The sequence below is a fragment of the Meleagris gallopavo genome, chromosome 1 (genome assembly GCF_905368555.1).
Source record: "Meleagris gallopavo chromosome 1, MGAL_WU_HG_1.1, whole genome shotgun sequence".
Lineage (NCBI taxonomy): Eukaryota > Metazoa > Chordata > Aves > Galliformes > Phasianidae > Meleagris > Meleagris gallopavo.
In genome coordinates, this window is record NC_139404.1 from 84,546,391 (window position 1) to 84,566,925 (window position 20,535).

A 20,535-nucleotide genomic window follows, 5' to 3' on the forward strand; every position below is an offset into this window, starting at 1 on the left:
ATGGCTTATATTCTTTGGCAAGGTAAATATTTACCTATAATGAACATCTTACTAACTTGAAGTTGCATTATTAGGACTATACTCAAAGTTTGACTGAAATCTGCCTCCCGCTAGATAATCCGAAGAAATACTTGTGACAGGAGGTTGTGTATATGGTTTGCTTTTTTGCAAAAATGTGATCCTATTTCTATATTTCTATCTTTGTTATCAAAATCTTTCCACCTGCTCATAATTTTCAGAACTAGTTTTTGGAAGCTTTGCTGTTTGCTCACCCAAGCTACTACTTCTACTATTAGAAGATTACTTCTATGGTCTGTTGTTTTATCATGGAGCAGGAAGAAGGGGGCTATTCCTAATTTTGAAAAATAAATAGCAAGATGCAGTTCTAAATAGTCTCATAAGAGTGGAATTGTTCATATACTTATCTAATCTAAATGGATATTTTGAAGTTCTCTGTGATGCAGTAACCCTGGATACTGTCGCTGTAAAGCTCAGAGAAAAAGTCCAATTGTGCAAATAGATGTCAGGTCTGAAGGACTCATGGTAGGTACATTGAGTCTAAATCATAGCAGAGACCCACAAAACTCTTTGATTACACACCTGTTGTTTTTTCCAGTGCTTTTGTTTTGTTTAGATCTAGTTGGTTTTTTTTGTTGTTGTTGAATCACAAAACTCGTGTTCAAATACTCTATGTGCCTGTGCCAAATTCTTCTTGTTGCCTGCCCTCTATCCTATATTCTCACTACAGGACAGATCTGGGATAGAGATCACATCTTTGCAAGTAAAATGGAGCCAAATGACTGCAAGGCTACAGATGAAAGATCTCAGAAAGGTCTGAGATGTAATAATCCTGAGGGAATCAGACTGGCATCCTGGTGCCAAGATGTTGCTAACTGGTAGAGGGAGTGATGATCCATGCCATTATCTGGGTTTTGTTTCAAGTTTTATCAAGGTGAAGATCCACCGCTGTATTTTACACTAAAAACTTTTTGAGACTCAAATTTAAGGATGTTCCCATTTCAGTTTCTGTATTGAACTGTATGGCGCAGAGCTGCCAGCCAGTGTTAGCATTTCTGTGAGATGTACTGGGAAACAGGCAGTTGATAGCAGCAAAGATTTTTGTCCTTTGTCCTTAATGATTCTATAGAGTTGTGCAATATGATTCAAAGCTCTGGTTTCTGCTTACTGCAGTTTTATTCAGTTGAAACTCTGTAGTCTTTATAGCAGTGACTCCTGATTTACAACAGCACAGGGGATTACCAGAAATAAGACTTGATGTTCTCTGATGGAAAAGCCTTATCGAGTTTAATAGCATATAATATGATTTCCTCGGTTTTCTTTCTTAATTTTTTTTTTAAATTCCCTTTATTTTCCTAATTGAATCTTGTCTGAAGATTTTTGTAGAGTTGACAAGTCTTTATCAAATTCTCATAGACTTTTAGATAAAGAAGGCTCTTTTTTTGGTCTCAATCCCTGAAAATTCTGCAATATTTTATTCAGAAAGTTAGTAACGTTTATTTCTGATCTGTTCTTGCCCTTGAAGTGTGCTCAGCACATACAGTTCTGACTGCAAGACTGAGGCATTACAAAGCAATGTTGCCAGACTAAATTTTGTTCTTATTTAAAGTACTGTAAATTCCTTATTTTCAGTTACTCTCTCCCTTATTTACTTCAGTGTAAATGAGATGTGATTCAGTCTTGCACTGTGTTGAGGAATTGTTTTCTTCTAGCTTAGACGTTCTATTAAATTGAGGGCTAATCATGTACCAGGCATGCAAAGCAAACAAGAAATGAATATTTTCAGGTCTGAGAACATGAATTTCAGTAAAATCACTGCCAAAATAAATCTCCAAAACAAATGATTTATAAACTCACTCAAGCAAAATGGATTATTCAAATAATTACTTAGTAATAGAAGAAGTTTGAGCTATGATACTTTTAATAATGAAGCTGCCTACAGATCCCGATGCTCAGGAAGATTATGAGGGATTAAGACAGATTCTTTCTCATTCTTTCAGCTCTGCCATGAGTTCTGTGCTTTTTTCATAATGAAAAAGAGGGAAAGCTTTTTCAGAAGACATAGGTAGGGCTGCAATTTAGTACAGTTAAGCTCAGAATGCAAGTATATACATTACACTTTTAAAGGTACAGGCTTAATTCACTGATGTAAATCCTTGCTAATTAGATCTGAGAATGTCTGGAAACATTTGGCGGAGGAGAGGGGGGATTAATTTTTTTTTTCTTTTTTTCTTTTTTTTTTTTTTACCTCTTATTTATTCTGAGTCTTCCACAAGCTCATAAGCTTAAAGGGATCTTAAACATGTCCAAAAGCAGATCTCCAAAGCAATTAAGGTACTTAAGTTTTGAAAATCATTCCTTCTTGCCAGCTAACCTGCTTTAGATAAAAGAAAGTAATGTCCAAGTATAAATGTTTTAATGTTGGTTACTCCCAAGTGTGCGTTCCTCTCATAGCCTAGCAACTAATTCATGCAATTCTTTGTGGTTTATTCTCCTTCCTTAGATTTCAAATTTCTTGTGAGCAAACAAGAAAGGACTGGCTATCATCTTCATTCCTTTCAGTGAATTTGAATGAGTGTAAGAGCAGTAGCTTATAAAATTGCTAATGTAACAGTAAATCAAACTAATCTGTGATGACTTCGATCGTGCAGTGTTTCTGCATGATGATAATAGAGAACTCTAAGTTGCGGCTCATAACTGTGATGAGTCTAATATAAAAATATAAAGGGAAAGACTTTGAAATTGAGAGAGAGACAGCTCTGCAGATTTCTTTTATTCAGCTGCTCACTGAATAATTAACTAACCAGCTTTTTAAAAAAAAAAAAAAATCTACCCCACTTCCCATGGATGTTATTTTGTTATTTTACAAAATGCTTGAACACACAGATAAGCTTGTAAAAGGAATGACTTCTAAAAACAGGCAGTGTTAACATCTGGAAAGAAAATCTTTTGTGGACTCTATCCTAAACAGAACCAATAACATCACAATGTTAGCCATCACTTTTCACTACCAAATTCAAATTTTTAACTACAAGTCATATTTTCAGTGGATATGACTGCCACTGATGCGTGGATCTGATAGAGCATTGAGGATGTATACTGTTCTGTCAAATGCTGGTTTTGACCATAGAGTGCATTAAAAGCTGACTGATGGAGGAGCAAAATCACACAGCACCTGTCATGGAGATGTTTGGTGACTGTGGCACCAAAAGCAAGTAGGAGAGGTTGTGGAGACAGCAGTATGTAGAAAGAGCTGGAAGTAAGATTGGCTTCTTCTGCATGGAGGTAGCAGGAATAATGTAGATACAATAACATGTTTAGTATTGGCACCAATTTGAGGTCTAGAGCAATAAAGCATCTCTGACAGGTATCCTTCCTGCTCCCTGTGACTGTCATTTTATTCATTTTACTGATCTGCTCTAGAGATGGATCAGGACAGCTCTAGAGCTGTGCAAGTACAACTTGGATCAATAGTACTACAACTATAGTAAAAGCAATCTCTTACCCAGAAGACCTGGTACTGTATTATGCAAGTTGTATGAGAAACAGAACACAGAGGACTGAAGAAGAGAGGGGGTATCGTAATGGTTAAAGGACACTGAAAGCTCCTGAGAGTAATAGATTCTCACCTTGTTGCTGTCATAGAGCTCAAGTCATATCCCAGTCATGTCGTCCAAACCTTCCAGAAATAGCCACATAGTACACATCTTTAAAGTGCCCATCTTGCCAGGTAAGTCAGGATTTGGCTGTGACACAGAGCACTACAGACCATACTTCAGGAATGCTCTGAAAAGTTGTGCCATAAATATTTCACATTGGGTGCCTAGATCTAATAAGTCCTACTTAGTGCCTAACATCTTGTGGGAGATGCTGTCTCACAAGAATGTTGTTAAGACTTTTTTCGACTGTATTTATCATCTGTATTTCAAAGCTGAGTGTACTAGGTTTGCCATTTACCGCTGAATGCGGATGAAAGTAGACTGCCTCATGGAGAGCCTCAGGTGTCCTCAGCAGAAGTGAAGAAGGGCTGACTGTGTCCATCTGTCTGCTGCAGGTCACTGGCTCAAGTAGCAGCTCATCAGGGCATGAAAAAATCTCTCTGTGACCTTGGCAGTCTAGTCTTGGCCCTTTTCCTGAGGAGAAGACAAATGAAAATATTCAAGAGATCTGTGATCTTTACTCATATCTCCCCTCACAGCAGGTAGCAGCAGGGGACGATCTCAAGGTCTCCATTCTCCCTTGACAAAACTTGGCTAGGTGGGACATGATGCAATTCTTCCCTGGCTTCTCAAGTCTGAAAGCAGGGTTACAAACTCCAGGGAGTGCTGGAGAGATGCTGTGGCCACTGAAGTAAAAGGTGGTGCTAAGAAGATAACGAGGATGAGATTAATGGTTCATTAACTGAGCACATTGCATCCTGCTCGCTGAATGAGGCAGAGTCCTATGGGGGTGTGGGAAAAAGCCATCTTGGGATTTTGTTTATTAAAGTTTGCATCATAAGACAACATGCATAAATTAGAGGATGTTCAGCAGTTTTAAAATGGTGTTTCTTGACTGCAAGTACCCTGTTACTGTGGACTAAATGTTCTTTTTAAAATAGTGTATTTTTCTCTAAGCTTTGAAGAGGTGCTAAATAAGCAGCTATTTGTAATAGCTAATTGGAAATCTTTTCTTTTTCTCTTCCTTGAAAGGATCGTTTGTTTCCTAAAGGTGGATGTTTCCCCTAAGAAATAGTTCTCCCTGGGGAAGAAGTGTTTGCTGAAGGCAATACTTCATTTGATTTTAACACTCTAAGTTATCCTCCTAAAGCCATCAATGCAGACTCTTCATGTACTCATTACTCCAAATGTTCTTTTCCCAAATGTGCTTTTGTGCAACTACCACTTCCTGCCTTTTAGTCAACCTTAAGGTTTCATTTACATTCTCATGAATTGCCCTGGATTAGAAAAGAGAAACAAAAAAAAAATCAGCTTATTGGGTTTTGGTTTTTGGGTTGTTTTTTTTTTTTTTTTTTTTTTTTGAAGGGGGGATACTTTTGGTTTTTTAGTTTTTGTTTGTTTGTTTTTTGAGGAAAGCTCATTCTGGGTTTTATCCAGTGAAAAATTCTTATAATTTGCACAAGTACCGTTCCCTTTGGATTGCTTCTTTGTGGACATCTAAGTTAAAAGCGTAATAACATGCTCACATTTGATACATGTCAAATTTCATTGTTTCTTTGTTTTCTCAACAGCAAAAAAAATGCACAGAAATGTTAGAATTGTGTTCGTGTTATAAGTCGTTAGAAAATACTCATCACATCTTATAATAAAAGAGGATAAATACTTTTGGGTGAAATTATTCTAGTTTATATTTCCCACACATTCTGTTAAATGTTTAGGCAAGACTAGGTATGTAGTAAATAATCTCCACGTCCCACCGTGTATTATGCTAATAGTCACATCATACTGTATGATATAACTGAAGTTATAGAGACTTGAATTAGCTTTTGAGTAAGACAAATTTCAGTTTGGATGATTTCGAAGACCCACAAATTAAGGAGTCTTACAAATATAGATTTCTCTTTTTTTTTTTTTTTATTCTATAGAATTATGTTACTTGTACATTTGTATTGGATTTAAATGATAGGGACATTTTAAGGATGTTACAATATATGAAGATTGCTGTCTTTCATTTGAAACTTTTGACCTGATCTGGGTAAAAATAACAAAGATGGTTATTGAATATTTTCTCCATATAAATGAATGTGAAGTAAGATCGTCAGTTTTCACACAGCTCAATGAAATATTTCTTTCCAAATACCATAATCGTATTTTGAGCATCAAGCAAGTGCCAAAACTAGAACGTAAGTCTAGTGTGCAGAGGCAGAGAATACTTACTAAAAGTCTACATAATTGCACAGCATGAAAATAATGAATCCCTTAACTGATCAAGTGTGAAAATACATCTTTAATAGAAGCATTGTTTTAAATACTAGCAGTAAACCCCAGAGAACTGTCCTTCTTGTTTCAATATCTGGACTCTTACTGAAGCTTCTTTTCTGTGAGCAGTAGAACTATTTTTCTCACTTTGGACTCATCCAATAAGCTATTCCAGCCACTCAGAAATGACAAGTCATATACAGCACTTTATCCTGTTTCCTTACCCTTTACAGAATGTTTATGGGTTAACATGCTATTGTTGAGATTTGCTCTGTAATTGCATAAATTTTGTAAACATAAACATTGGTAGTTCTCACTTCCTTTGCTTATTAAATAAGCCTATGATACCAAGTTTCCTTATGAACTGTCGACTACGTTTTCAGGGAATTTAATTATAGTATCAATAAAGAAGAAAAATGCATATTAAATTATTGGAGTTTCCCTGAGTATGTCATAAAAACATATGGACATTACCATCTATGTTTTCATGATTACGCACTTGTATGTTTATCATTTTTTATTTTTTTTTTCTTCTGGAGATCAATGCCATTTGAACCCAGATCTGCTATAATAACATAGATCCAAAATTCTGCCTTGAGCTTTGCGTACATTATGTTATGGCTCCAGTTTCTGCAAACTGAAGGTCAGGGTTGTGTCTGTTCCTTTCTGCAGACTTGTATCTGTAGAACAAGTATGGAAAAGGTATAGCTTAGTGATTGAAAGCTACCTACTTTGGAGTTTTAATTTCTTACCTATTTTTGTGCGTACTGAGGGAATCTTCAGTTAACCCTATACCACCTTCTTCCTTCCACAAAATGACAACAGTAATATCTAAGAGGACTGCTGACACAACTGTGCAAAGATTAAGCTATATATGCTATATATAGTTTGTAGATAGTCGTAATGTTTGTTCATCTCAAATGTTATGATATTGGATTCATTAAACTTATAAGGCTATGCAGGGCTTCTCTACAGCTGCTCTTCTTGAAACTTGGCAGATAGGAGAAGCTTTCTATTTTTTAGCCTGCCTTTATTTATTTTTCTCTCCCTCTTGTTTAAGCACTAGAATTGGGAAACTTCCTGCTGTTTCTCTTAGGTGATGGTGCCTGTGGGTGCTCCAGAGCATTTAACTTAAGCTGCTATTTGCACATACAGCAATATGTATAATAGTTCTAGGACTTGTGCACATGCTTGGCATTGTACTTCTCTTGCTGGCTGGACTATCTCTCATTAAAGTATTGGTCTTCCTTAGGAGGTTATTGATCCAAACAGAAAAATATTCTTCTCTCGTTTTGGAGTTTATCCTTATGTAAGTGAGAAACTGATAATGAGATTTCTTCAGAACCTTTCAATCATCCTATAAAATCTCCTGACAGGAGTATACAGCTGATTGATTTTTAAAAATGGTATAAAAATCCTGTAGAGAAGAGAGTAAATGCCACAACATTTTCAAAAGATTCCTGTGGCACTTTATCATGTGGCTTTAAAATTTCATTCCTTTCTCTGAATCTCTATGAGTTTCCTATAGATTTTTCTAGAAGTGAGTTGAAAATGTTTAATTTTTCTATATTAGTGCACTATAATACATTAGCAGATATATCACTACACAGCAAACATTAAGACTTAGTATTTCAGACTTCGACACACTTTCAAATTTCCTGGATTCTCCCTGAAAAAGAATACATTTAAGCAACTCCAAACAGAATTAACCATACTAGGTAATGGTGACAGAGAGAAAATATAAGCAGTTTGCTTGTATGCGATGCTCTCATCCATGAGGAACAAAATACAACAAATTATTGAACTGATGAGACAAAAATTCAAGGAAACTCTGTTCAACTGAATCAAGAGAGTCATATTTTGCTCTATTACTTAGCAGTGGAATCAGAGAAAAGAAATAAAATTGTCCATTCTCCAGATAGGATGTCTAGGATGAATTAATAGCATGGCAATCTGTGAATATGAATTATTTCACATGGCAATCTGTGAAAATTTACTTGTGCCATGTATTATTTTTTACTTTAGAGTCTCCTCTCTGCTATCAACTTGTGTTTAGTTGCAAATTTTGCATGCAGAAGATGGTCTATTAAAAACACAAATCTACTTTGTTTTCTCCTTTATGTCTGGAAGCATGATAAGCAGCCCAGTTGTCAGATACAATCTTCAGGTTCTTGTTTCAGTTTCAATACATTCATGCTTTTAGAAGTGCTACAGATATTTTTTTCAAAAATGTCAATTCTGTGTGTGCTGATGTTGCCTTTTTAGAAAGCATAAACAACTTTTCCATAGACATTAGCATTCCTGCCTTACTCATGTGTGTTGTGTAGTACTTTCTCATCCAATCCCCAGCCTTGATGTGTTTTGACACATCTTTTTCAATCTCATGAACGTAAGAGGCAGTGGGCTGTATTGGTGCTGGAAGCTGCTACAAAAAGGTGAGTAAGAGCATGAAGATATGAATATTGTTGCTGAACCAAGTATACTTCACTTCCAAACTCTACTAAATGATGAAGACATCTTCAGTTGAAAAAGTACCTTAATAGCTTGTTAAAGTATTATACATTTCACTTTTGATGGAATTAAAGCCTTTATACAGGTAAGATACAGTAAACACGTGAGAGAGTAACAATTGCAATGCAGTCATATTAGTGTATGTGTGCATCTTGGGAGTCTTAAAAGCAGTGAAGAAAAAAAGTCTTCAGAGCCTTGTTACGTAGAAGATGTGTCACTCCAGCCAGGAGTAACACTTACTTTTAGTGCTTATTTCAGTTTTGGAAGAAAATGGCTCAGACGGTATGCAACACAGAGAGGTACGATCTGCACACAAGAGGATGATGATATAATTTCACAGAACGTTTTAATGCTTGTCTTTAGTATTAGTAGTAGGACATGGGTATCTGCTTCTACTTGGAATCTTTAAAAATATCTCCCATTGTCCAAAGACTGGATTATTACATTTTGCATTTGGATTTGTAAAAACACGTTACCCACACTTAAAATCTCTGGGTACTATTGCTGTTCAGAATTGCTCTCCTTTGGGTAAAGCATAGAACTGAGGATCTCCTCAGGTTACTTTGTATTCTTTGTGGCTCAGAGATAGTAAGACTAGCTTCTCTGCCTACGCTGACTTCCAGTTGTTAATGACATCACCTACTTAATTTATCACTGTGTTTTTAGTTATTAGGAGAGGTAAATTTTTTCACCAATTTCTACAAGCTGTAAAGTAGTATTTGGTTACTGTTAAACAATGGCTGCTCTTCAAGTCTCAGTGACTGCATTTCAGAGGAGTTTATCAAAATTGTACTGATTTGTAGATCAGTTACTTTACAGTCCATCTTGTCGTTTTGTTGTCATTCATGATGAAAACTTAGTGTGTGGTCCTCATTCAATTCCCAGTTAAATTGAGAATTTAGTTCGCTTGCAAGCATAGAGAAGAGGATTTAAAGGAATACTAAAAGTGGTAGTACTTAAAATTACATGCCTCTGCTTGCTGGTGCACAAGAAAGCAAGTTTACAAAATCTTATGGTACAAAGAACGTAAAGGAATTATATGAACATAAATATGTTAGTGATGCTGACTGAATGTATGTTTGTCAAGAAAAAAGCTTTAACTAAGCCCTCTTGTACATAGTAAGTAATGTATTTAATAAGGAAACAAAAATAGGAATCCAATAAGTGTCAAAATCACCTCACTGCTGAAAGGTAAACTTTTGCATTTTCTGAGTTTGTTGGTTTGTGATACTAGTCCAGTAAGTTGTACATAAATTGAACAACAGATTTAATGTAAGAGCATGTGTTTAAACATTTAACTAAATTAGAGTTTAGTTGTTCTTACTTAAGAGTTAGACTGAGTGATTTTTGCATTTAATTTCCTAGACTTTAAAAGCAATAACTGTGAAGGTGATGTAAGGTCTATTTATAAGGGAGACTAGAAAATAAGTTATCTCAGTAACGTGTATGGTAGCAGTAGCCACAATTTTATTTGACTTCATGGAGCCACATCACGTAGGCAGTTATGTCCAAACCCCTGCTGTGTCCAGTAAAGAGATGTCAACAAGAGACCTCTAAGGCCTTTGATGTGGTCCCCTGCAACATTCTTCTCTTCAGATTGGAAATATGTATTTGATTGGTGGACTGTTTGAAGGACAATGAACTGGTTGTGGGATTGTACTCAGAGTGGTGTTCAGTGGCTAAGGGTCTGGCTGGAGATGAGAGTGGTGTCCCTCAAGGGTCTGCCCTGGGTGTTGTGCTCTTTAAATTCTTCATCACTGATATCAACACTGGGTTTGAGTGCACTCTTAGCAAGTTTGCAGATGACGTATAGCTGTGTGGTACAATCAACATGTCCAAGGAATGGAACGCTATTCAGAGACACCTAGACAGACTTGAGCAGTGAGCTCAAGTAAACATCATGAGGTTCAAAAGAAGCAAGGCCAGCAGGTTGAGGAAGGTGATCCTGCCCCTCTGCTCTATGCTGGTGAGATGTCACATAGAGCACTGTGTCCAGATGTGGAGTCCTCAGTACAGGAGAGGCATGGACCTGCTGGAGTATGTCCACAAAAATGTTGGAGGGCCACAAAAATGATCCAAGAGATAGAAATCTCTCCTATGAGAACAGGCTGAGAGAACTGGGGCTGTTCAGCCTGGAAAAGTGAAGGCTCTGTGGAGACCTCATAGTGGCCTTTCTGTATCTAAAGGAGAGCTGTAAGAAAGAAAGGGTCAGACTCTTTAGCAAGATCTGTTGTGATACCACAAGGGGAAATGGTTTCAGACTAGAAAATAGGAGATTTAGATTGGATATAAGGAGAAAGTATTTTACAATGAGGGTGGTGAGGAACTGGAACAGGTTTTCCAGAAATGTGATGGATGTCCTGTCCTTGGAGGTATTCAAGATGAGGTCTGATCAACCTGATCCAGCTGCAGATGTCCCTGTTTGTTATAGGAGAGTTGGTCTAGGTGACCTTTAAGGGTCCCTTCCAACTCATATGATTTATGATTCTACAAACTATCCCATAAGTCTTTGTATCCCATTACAAAGAAATATTGTAGGAAGGCTGCTTCAGCATTCTTTTCTGATATGGATGAAAATATAAGTTTAGGTAAACCTGTGGTATGCAAAGGCTTTACATTATTCATGCTGCTATTTTTGGCTCTCGTGGTAACATACTCTGTATTATGCTCAAAAATCCTATTCAAAAAGAATGTTAATGTTGCAAAGTCAGATATTTTGAACTTGGGAAGTGCTATAACTAATTTTGCCTGTCTGACCCTAGTCAGGATGGTCTTTGGATTGTGGACGTGTTTGTTATGATAATGTAATTAAAGATTGTAGTCTCACTTTCCAAGACCCTTGCTTTGTTCAATTAATGTTTTATTTGATGTTATCTTCATAGCTCCACCTTCTTTGTCCTTGTATTGAATTCCAAATTATTAATTCATTGAGGAACTTTACTAGGAATGGCTGACCACAGAATCTGTATGTTCTGAAAACATTCAAATATTTTTAACTCCAAATTGAGGCTGGAGATTATGAATACCCCCTTTTATTTAGGCCCAAGAGATGGAAACCAATTATGTGTTGCTAACTGAAGACATGAATCTCCAAATTAAGCATACAGAATATTTCTTAGATTCAAAGCTTACTTTCAATATTTTGCAGAGTTTAACTAAAAGTATTCCCAGGTATCTTGACATAGAAACTTAAACGCTTATTAGTAGGTATCCTGTGAAAATTTTGTTTTCAGTAATTTGTAGTAATAAACAGTGTTGGGGGGCAGCACTAACAGTTTAATGGAATACTGTTTAGTTACTCTACTATTTATATAAACACTTATTTTTGAGCATCTTGCTTCAACCTGGACCTCAGACGTTCTAAAGTGGTTGGTAAATAAGCAGGATTTATACAAAAAACACTCGCTTGATAAATAATCCTGATTCATTCTCCATTTTGTGAACAGAATTAAGCAGGACCCAACTTCATAAAAGGTTAATTACAATTAAGATTCTGTTATCCCCAAACTACTCGGGAAGTAGTGAAGAGTTATAGTCAAAACAAACATGCATAAAACGTCCTTTAATGAAAGCTACTCAGTAATAAAGATTTTCTGCAGATTTCGGAATGAAAACTTTCAGAGATTTGTCTGTTTCATACCTTGTGAAGACGGCAAGAGAGGCAGCTAGCAAAAAAAGACAAAATCTTCAGGTCTTACCACTAAACCATAGAGACACTAAAGTCTTTAAAAAAAGAAAAAAGTGAAGATCAATCTGGATAAAATAATTTTTCTCTGCTCATTCTGAAAAATGACACTATTTTTATCTCTGACTTTAAGCACGAAGTTCAGCCTCAGTATTTGAAACATGCAAAGACATATTTAACTGAAACAAGAACATATTCTGAGGAGATGTCAAATATTAGTAGGGCTAGTACCTCCTCCTAGGGCATTCTGCTGTTCTTTTTAAACATAAATTAGCAAAAAGATGAAATGCCATTCAGCACTGCTCTTGTATGGTGTGTAGTTGGACATGCCATGTAGAATGATGTTTGTTTCTGCAAGGCAGTGTGCAACTTGATAAAATCTTTCAAGTAGATTTCAAATAATGTTCCTTTATTTTTCTTCCTGTATGTCAATATGGTGTACTTCTAAAAGCTGAATATCACTGATTTAACATGAAGTGTTGAAGAAGCAAATTGTTTTTCCACATCCTAAAAGCAATATGCTTATTTGTTTAGGATATCATCCTAAAAGCAGTACTGTTTACTGATTCTCTTGGTTCTGGTATTTGTAGAGAAGAAGAATTTGCAGAGGCTTCCATGGAAAGCTTATCTTGCATTTGAAAAGCAAATGGTATCCTGGGCTACAGCAGAAATGGGGTGGCCAGCAGGGAGAGGGAGGCGATTGCGCCCTTGTGAGGCGCCATCTGGAGTACTGTGTCCAGACCTGAGGCCTCCAGCACAAGAAGTATTTCTGACCCCAGTTGGATTTAAGACATCTTCATACAGCATACCTGCAATTAATCTATATCAATTTGTGTTTGGAATCATAAGCCCAGAAAAATGGGATTCTTGTGGGGAAAAAAATCAGGAGATGGTTGAGTAATAGAACTCAGGTAGCTCAAAGTGCTGATGTTCTTCAACAACTCTTGTTGCTGCACAGATTGATGAACAGTAGTGGGATCTCAGGTAAGTGTTGTCTTGATCAGAAGTAATTGAGGTAAAAGACAGCAAGTCAAATGTGCAAATTCTGAATCACTAGTGCAAGTATTTCCTTTTTAATCAAACAAAAAGTACATTTCAGTTGCTTCTACGGAACCTTTGGCAGTACGTTACAGAAAATGTGCTTGAGCCAAAGCAGAAAGTTGTGTTAAAGAGATGTTGAGTTAGACTGGCATTTGCTAAGAAATCTGGGGTGGCAGGATAGGGAGGTGTTAAGTGTGTTTATTACAAAGTAATTCTTTTCTCACTATTCCAAGTGAGAATCTGGAAACCTACTGCTCTTGAACATCTGGGATGTTGAGGTGGTTTTCAAATCCCCAAACAATCTCACTTTCATAGCATTACCTCTGTTTGAGGCCTATAATGAAATGGTATAAGCAGAAGTGGGGAATGTAGGTATTCAAATTCAATGGAGCTCTTATCTGTATTTTACTCCGTTGCAGATATTACCACAACACAGTCATGGTTAGAGCCTCCTTCAGGTGCTGTTCCAGACTATTGGAAAATGAACCTAGAGGCGGATGATTGTTTTTGCAAATAGTTGAGAGAACTGATGCCACGTCCTGCTAAGCAGAATTCAGGATTTGAATATCAGTTGTTGAAAATTAGAAACTTCTTTAACTTTACATAAACATTCCCATTTTTAAAAGCAGTGTAACTTGGATTTAAGAACGTCAGCAGATGTGAGAAATGAGATAGCAATCACATGATTTCATACAAGCCATTTAATTCTTACAAATGCTCACAATCACTATTATTTTTTGCCTATTCTCATGAATTGATACTTTGCAAACAGTTCCTTCCATATATTCCTTGAAATACTTGTCTCTGATCTGATACTGTGAAAAAGGATTGCTCGGATCTGGATGCCTTATTTTGTCAGACAGCTAATATTATTTGTAGACTCCACAGCTATATACTAGCATAAGCTCTGCCGTATAACAAAATCAATTTGAAACAAGTTTTAGAGAAACCGACAGACTCCTAAACTTCATGATTATTTGGCTGGAAGAAATAAAAACTAACTTCACCTTCTCAGATGCTTATGAGATTTTTTTATTAAGATGAAGAATGAACAAACACACAATAAACCAGGTTTGCAAATAGAGTATCCCAGTCATTTCTATTTACTTATCCTGTTTTATTCTATACCTGCTTATGTTCCAAGCCACTAATTTGTGTTCTGGACACTTGAATTAAAAAAAAGTTCCGCCTTAAGTGAAAAAGCCAAATTTAAGGCATAAGAATTTAGTTTACTGAAACAGCAAAAGCATTTGGGATGCAGAGTTTCTGCAAGGAAGATCAGAGTAAGAGAGAAATCTTATGTTACCTTTGTATTTTTTCACATTTGCTAGAAGTAATTTCTGGTATTCTGAAATAATCCCCTTAATTTTAAGACAAATTGGAACTTAAAGAGATGTTTGACTTTTTTTTCACACTTGAGTTACCATCTCTGTGAAAATGATGACTTGTTAAAGAAATGGTGACAGGCCCTTACCTATCTGACATTTGAAATATTTATGGAAATGGTTTAGCTTTGGTATTTATGCTACTTCAGTCTCTAAAGAAACAAAAAAAAAGTTATGCTATAACCTAAAAAACCAGTTGGGAAGACGATTTTAAAAATGTTATGTAAAACACAAATATACTTACTTTGTATCCCAGTATGTAAAGATTCTTGTGCATAACACAAGGATATTTTCAGTATTACCAGGGTCATAAATTGTTCTGATGTCATGGCAATGTCCAATTACAAAAACAAACAGAGCCTTTCATGTTGAAGATATATGCCTAGCTGAGTTATAATGATGTATCTTTCAAAGGCAGTAGAAATGAGAAGTTTAGAAATAGTTATATAAAGTAACTATTGATAACAACTTAAGGAAATGTTAATGAATACAATATCATGAGTATAAAATGTAGTTGCACCAAGGATGAACAAAGAGTAATCTGAGTGAATAGAAGAATATTTCTCAAGCAATTAGAAGTTCAACTGTTTTAAAAGATATCTATTAACCAGAAATAGATTCTAAAATTCCCTTCCATTTTTATGATATGAATATTGAATGTTTTGATGAAACAAACAAAAAATCACAGATCTTTATCCTATGTCTTCTATATCAATTTAATTAGTTTAGGGACAGTTGGAACCACGACTAAGACTGATCTCAGAATAGTTCAAATGTTGCTCTGATTTTCTTGAAGTCTGTGGAATGTCTTATTGTGTGTTTTATGTAAGTATAAACCTTGGTATTATCAGATTATAAGCCTACTATTCACAGAGAACTGTCTGTTTATTTCAAGAGAGAAGTGTTAATCTTTTTTTTTTTCCCCACAAATATTTAGTAATGGGACACAAGATTGACTCAAAACTGGGATATTTGGATCAGATGCTTAGGAAAAAACTATCAGGAGTGGAGTCAGACACTTGGAACTGGCTTCCTAGAGATGTGGTTGGTGCCCCCATGTCTTTTGTGTTTAAGAGATTTTTGGGTATTGCACTTACTGATTTGTTTTAAATTTGGCTTAGCCCCAGAGTAGCCAGACAGTTGAATTCAATGATCTTTGTAGATCCCTTTCTACTGGAACAATTTTATTCTGTTATTTTGGAGGCAGTTAACTGTACATTTCACGGCTTCGGAGTGTCTGTCTTAGTTCAGATGATATTAATTTTATATTATGTTATTGATTCTTGGAAAAATAGAAAACTTAAAATATCACTATAGCTTTAGAGAAAAAGATATGGGAATGTGAGCTGTGATTTGGTTTCATTACATGGACCGTGTTAGCAACATTTCTCGAGTAATAAATACAATTGTTTTAGAACAGGATCCACAAAGAACATTAGTAATCTAACACCAAATTAAATGTTTCGATACTTAAGTTGATCCCTAATGCTTAATGAAAGAGGGAAACAAAATAAATTGCTATGTGCTCTTATTGTTTTTATTACCATTATTGGATAAAGTGATCAGATGCCCTTCTTGGAGCTTTGTAGGCACTGCTTTCTTGCACATGGGGGAAATAGCCCAACGCACCAGTACAAGCTGAGGAATCAAAGTAGGCTTGCAGTAAAGGCCCAGGTGTCCTGGTGGACAGCAAACTGGATGAGAACCAGCATTGTGTCTGAAAGAAAAAGTGGGCTAACAGTGTGCTGGGCTGCACTAGGGTGTGAGTCATCAGCCTATCCAGGGTGGTGTCTGTTTTTGACTCCCCAGTACAAAAAAGGCATCAGTATACTAGAGTGAGTCTGACAGAGGGCCAGGGAGATTTTCAAGGGACTGGAGCATCTCTTATGTGAGGACAGGCTTATAGAGTTGGGACTGCTTGACAAGAGAAGGCTTGATGTGTATAATTGCATGATGGAACAGGGCAAGTGGACAGACCTAGACTCTTTTCTATGGAGCACAATGAAAGAAGAGAATGCAAAGGACTCAAATTAAAATCCTGAACATCTCATTTAAACATAGGAAAAAACACTTTTACTGCCAGGGTGATTGACTACTAGAATAGACTGTCCAGAGAGGCTGTGAAGCCTTTGTTGCTAGAGACACTTCAAATCCAATCGGTCAGAGATTTGGGCAGCATGCTTTGGGTGACCTTGCTTGAGCAGGGGATTAGAACAGATGAGTTTCAGAGGACGCTTTCAGTTCCTGCAATTCTACGAATCATCTCTACTAACATAAAAGTATTTTGATCTTAATTCATCCCTAGTGCCAGTATTAATTTCCATATAAGCAGACAAAACAGTCTGGCTTTACACAACACAAATCGTTACATCATCGTGGGTGAGTGACACCTTTATGTAACTTCAGTCTCCCAGGTGGATTTGCTCCACGTTTTGTGCTCTGTACTGGTAAGCTTGATTTCCAGACTTGCTGAGCTTCAGAATAACATTTTCCCTTTTGTTTCAAGGATCCTCAGCCAGGGTTGATACTTCCTCAGAATCTTTCTGGAAATTTTTGTTTAAGTCCTTTATTCAATAACTACAGAAATGTATTGTCAGATTACTTTTTTATTTATTATTCTTAGTCTTATATAAACTACGCTTCATTATCATTTTTATTGAAAAATGCCTTGGTTTTTGCCTATCTCTTTCCTCATATTCACCTCTATTTATTTGTCCAATTTCCTGACATCTGACCTTTTGACCTCTTAGAAAAACGCATTTACAGTCTAATCTATTTTTGTCCACTGATGTAGGATTTCTAGCCTAAACTTAATTCATCCTAGTAGCATGTTAGGATTTCACTTGCCTTTTGTCCATGGCCTCTGTGCTTAGAAAACGTTCAAGTTCTCAACATTAAATCAAATCTACTTTAAGCAGGAGAAAATGGCTACATTTTTTTCTTTTGAAACGTTGGTGAGTTGGGTTGCTGTTCTTACCTCCATTTCAATACTTCATCCAAATAGCTCAGGAGAGAGCGGATTTGGAATTTCTGCAGCTTCTTACTGACTAAACCTCTTATCTGTTGTGATCTATAGATATATCTGAATCTCTGGAAGGTAAATGCAGGAGAGATTCCATCACCATTTATATTTCCTACACTGCTAGCTCTATGACTAAATAACTCTCAGATAGACTAATGACAACGTATTTTTTATATCTAAAATTAAACTTCTTTGAGCTGACAAAAACGAGATAAATAAACTCAACCCTTTCGAAACAGGCATTGTGAACAAAGAATGAAAAACATTTTCTTCTAACATCCTACTGGCAAACTGAACTCCCCATAAGTAAATAATCAGTAAAACAATAAATGAACACAGCATGTCCTGAGTATTGTTCTGATGCATTTTTGCTGGAGATTAATGTGATTTTTTTGTTTGATTCAGGTGCAAGCATACATTGCAATGATTAATTAGATGTCAATGAGACTACATTGTTTAGTTATTCTAGGGCAGAGCTTTGTGGCTGGAGTTTGACAAGGCTTTTAAATAGGTACAAAACTTTACGGCATATGAGCAACTGTTTAAGCAAAGGCAACAAAACTTTTTAACTCAAAAGTTAGGTGAGTGATGCACTGTGAAGTTGAACTTTAGCCTTAGATGAGTAACTCACTAATGTCACTGGAAAACTTGGCAATCTCACTAGGATTGTGCTGAATAAGTATGTTGGCCTTCTTATGTTTATTCCTGCAGGCTATTTTCTAAAAACCTTTTTGCACTTAGCAAATTCAGGTTTGGTAAATCTCCTTTTGTCATTTTCGCTTTAGCCCCTACTTTGCATACCTAGATCTGAAGTTGGGTCCCAGTGCCCACAGCAGCTAGCGGGCTGGGACAGGGCAGGGAGAGCTCAGCTGCACAAGTCTGCTCATTGATGTCAGGGCTGCTGAAGACCGTTGAAGGTGTTTAGTCCAGTAATTGGAGCAGCCGGTCCTAGCTCACCCCGTGCCTGCTTCACAAAATGTTACAATGATTGGGGGTTGCACCAGGTCCTTTAAGATGCAAAATTTACACCACTTTCTATCAGCTCAAGACATCAAGTAGAACCACCCCTCAACAAAGTAAAACTTTTATTTCTTACATGAACACAAAAAAGTCTGATGTTAAAGCTCTTCCTCTTTTAAGCCACAGATATATCTTGATGTACAGACCACTCTCCTTCATATCATCATCCTGGGAACTCTGTACTCATTAAGTAAATAATTCTTTTCTACTGTTTTGTTTCAGATTTGTACCCACATTTTTTTCCTCTTTTCATGCAAGAATAGGATCTTGACAAATTACTTTTGTATGCACTATCTATTGCTTGAGAAATTAGCAGGACTGTTCCTATTAGACAATGAAACTGCCGTGGTCAGCCAGGTGCTGCTCTGTAAAGAGAACACTTGGCTCTTGCTTTCATGTCTGTAGTAGAAATGAAGGAGATGGTAAAGTTTCCTTGCACAACTACCCTGTTCTGCTGCAAAAGAAATTCTATGCCTGATAGAGACTCTGCCAATTTACTTCCACCTCACGCTCGCTATTAATTTCCTAATAGCTTCCTTCACTGAACCGCATGGCCCACCTGTTGGACCTGAGTAGTGCTCTGACGTCTGCATTGACATTAGCTGGTTCTTGGTCAGCTTGCAATAAATTCTCCTGAGGCCTGCCTTGTTGGCCTGATCTTGAAGCAGTAGTTAGTGTTGTTTCATCTCTTCCCACATCAGATGTATTTTTTTCTGCTTCCTTATTCACCTGGAATGAAAAGAGCTGAGTATATATATCATATCTAGGCATGTCTGTGGTTGATGACAATCATGAGCAACTTCTTTGGTAACAATGTCAGTTTTTGTTCTATTCTATTATACCAACATTTTAAGATATCAACAAAAATTAGAAACCAGCTGTGCTGATTTCTTTAGAAGCCCAGGATGAAAAGTAATTTTGGAGTCTGAGAAGCTCCATGAGCAGTGCAGGTGAGTTGTTCGTATGTAGATGTACAAGTAAGTTGAAAACTAGGAAAGTTGTAAATGTTGTGCTGGTATAGTTATTTACTATGATTTTAAAAGTAGGGCTTACAAGATAGGACTACTATTATTCATGTGGAATAGATGAATCTACTTGGGTCTCATTTGATTAACACTGAGTAAGTAGCACTGGTACTTTCTCATTATCTTTCACCTTTTTGAAAGATGAAATTGTATTGTCATCTCTTTAGTGTATTCAGGGAAATTTTTATCTGCCCACATAGTAGCACTGTTTCATTTCACTTAGATCCTGATTCTATCATCATATTTCTTACCAATCTCCCTAAGTAAAGGGTCTGCATACTGCCTTTGATCACTATGAAAAAAACATACTAAAAATCAGGGTGTATTTTTGTGGAAATTTGAAACCAGCTATAATTCAGAATTCCAGTCATTTGTTTTCTGGAACTAAGTGATGCAGTAGGTGTCTGCTTGTGAAAAGCAGTGTAACTGGCCTATTCCTTAAACTATGCTAGCTTTTTAAGGCTTTTAAAGTTAAGTAGGGTGAATTCTGCATGCACTAAGAAATTACAAAGGAGAAGAAAACCTAAGGAATTGATAAAATGGGGTTTCAGTAATATGTATTTACATTGAATGTAATAAAGTAATAAAGCTTGACTTCTATTTATCTAGATATCAGTTAAATATCAATGGGATCATTGTCACATGCTTAAGAGGAAGTGTCACATAGGGATATTTCATGCTTAATGATGAAGATTTTGAGACATGACTTCCTCATTTATTCTTTAGGTTACTTTCTCAGAATTTGTACTTAGAAGAGACTTATGAAGCAGGGAGATAGTTTATTTTATTCAGTTTCTGTCAAAGAGTCCCCATGTTTTAGCCCTGTTATCCTAAGCTACTGAGTGCTGAGAACAGGCTCTCCTTTGCATTATATGCACTGGAAAGTGACATTCATAAAACCTTTTAACAG

At 36.4% G+C, this 20,535-nt stretch overlaps 1 protein-coding gene across 15 annotated transcripts in view; it reads left to right on the forward strand.

Annotated features, from left to right (window-relative positions):
* The window catches only part of LOC116217322 (uncharacterized), a 672,500-nt gene that overhangs the window by 201,103 nt on the left and 450,862 nt on the right, over positions 1–20,535 (forward strand). The window contains exon 1 of one of the 15 annotated variants that reach the window (XR_014887188.1): positions 8,312–8,371. The exons of the other annotated variants lie outside the window; for them this stretch is intronic. The gene's annotated coding sequence lies outside the window, so the exon portion shown is untranslated. Of the gene's footprint in view, positions 1–8,311; positions 8,372–20,535 lie in introns of those variants that run through there. 15 annotated transcript variants of the gene reach the window in all.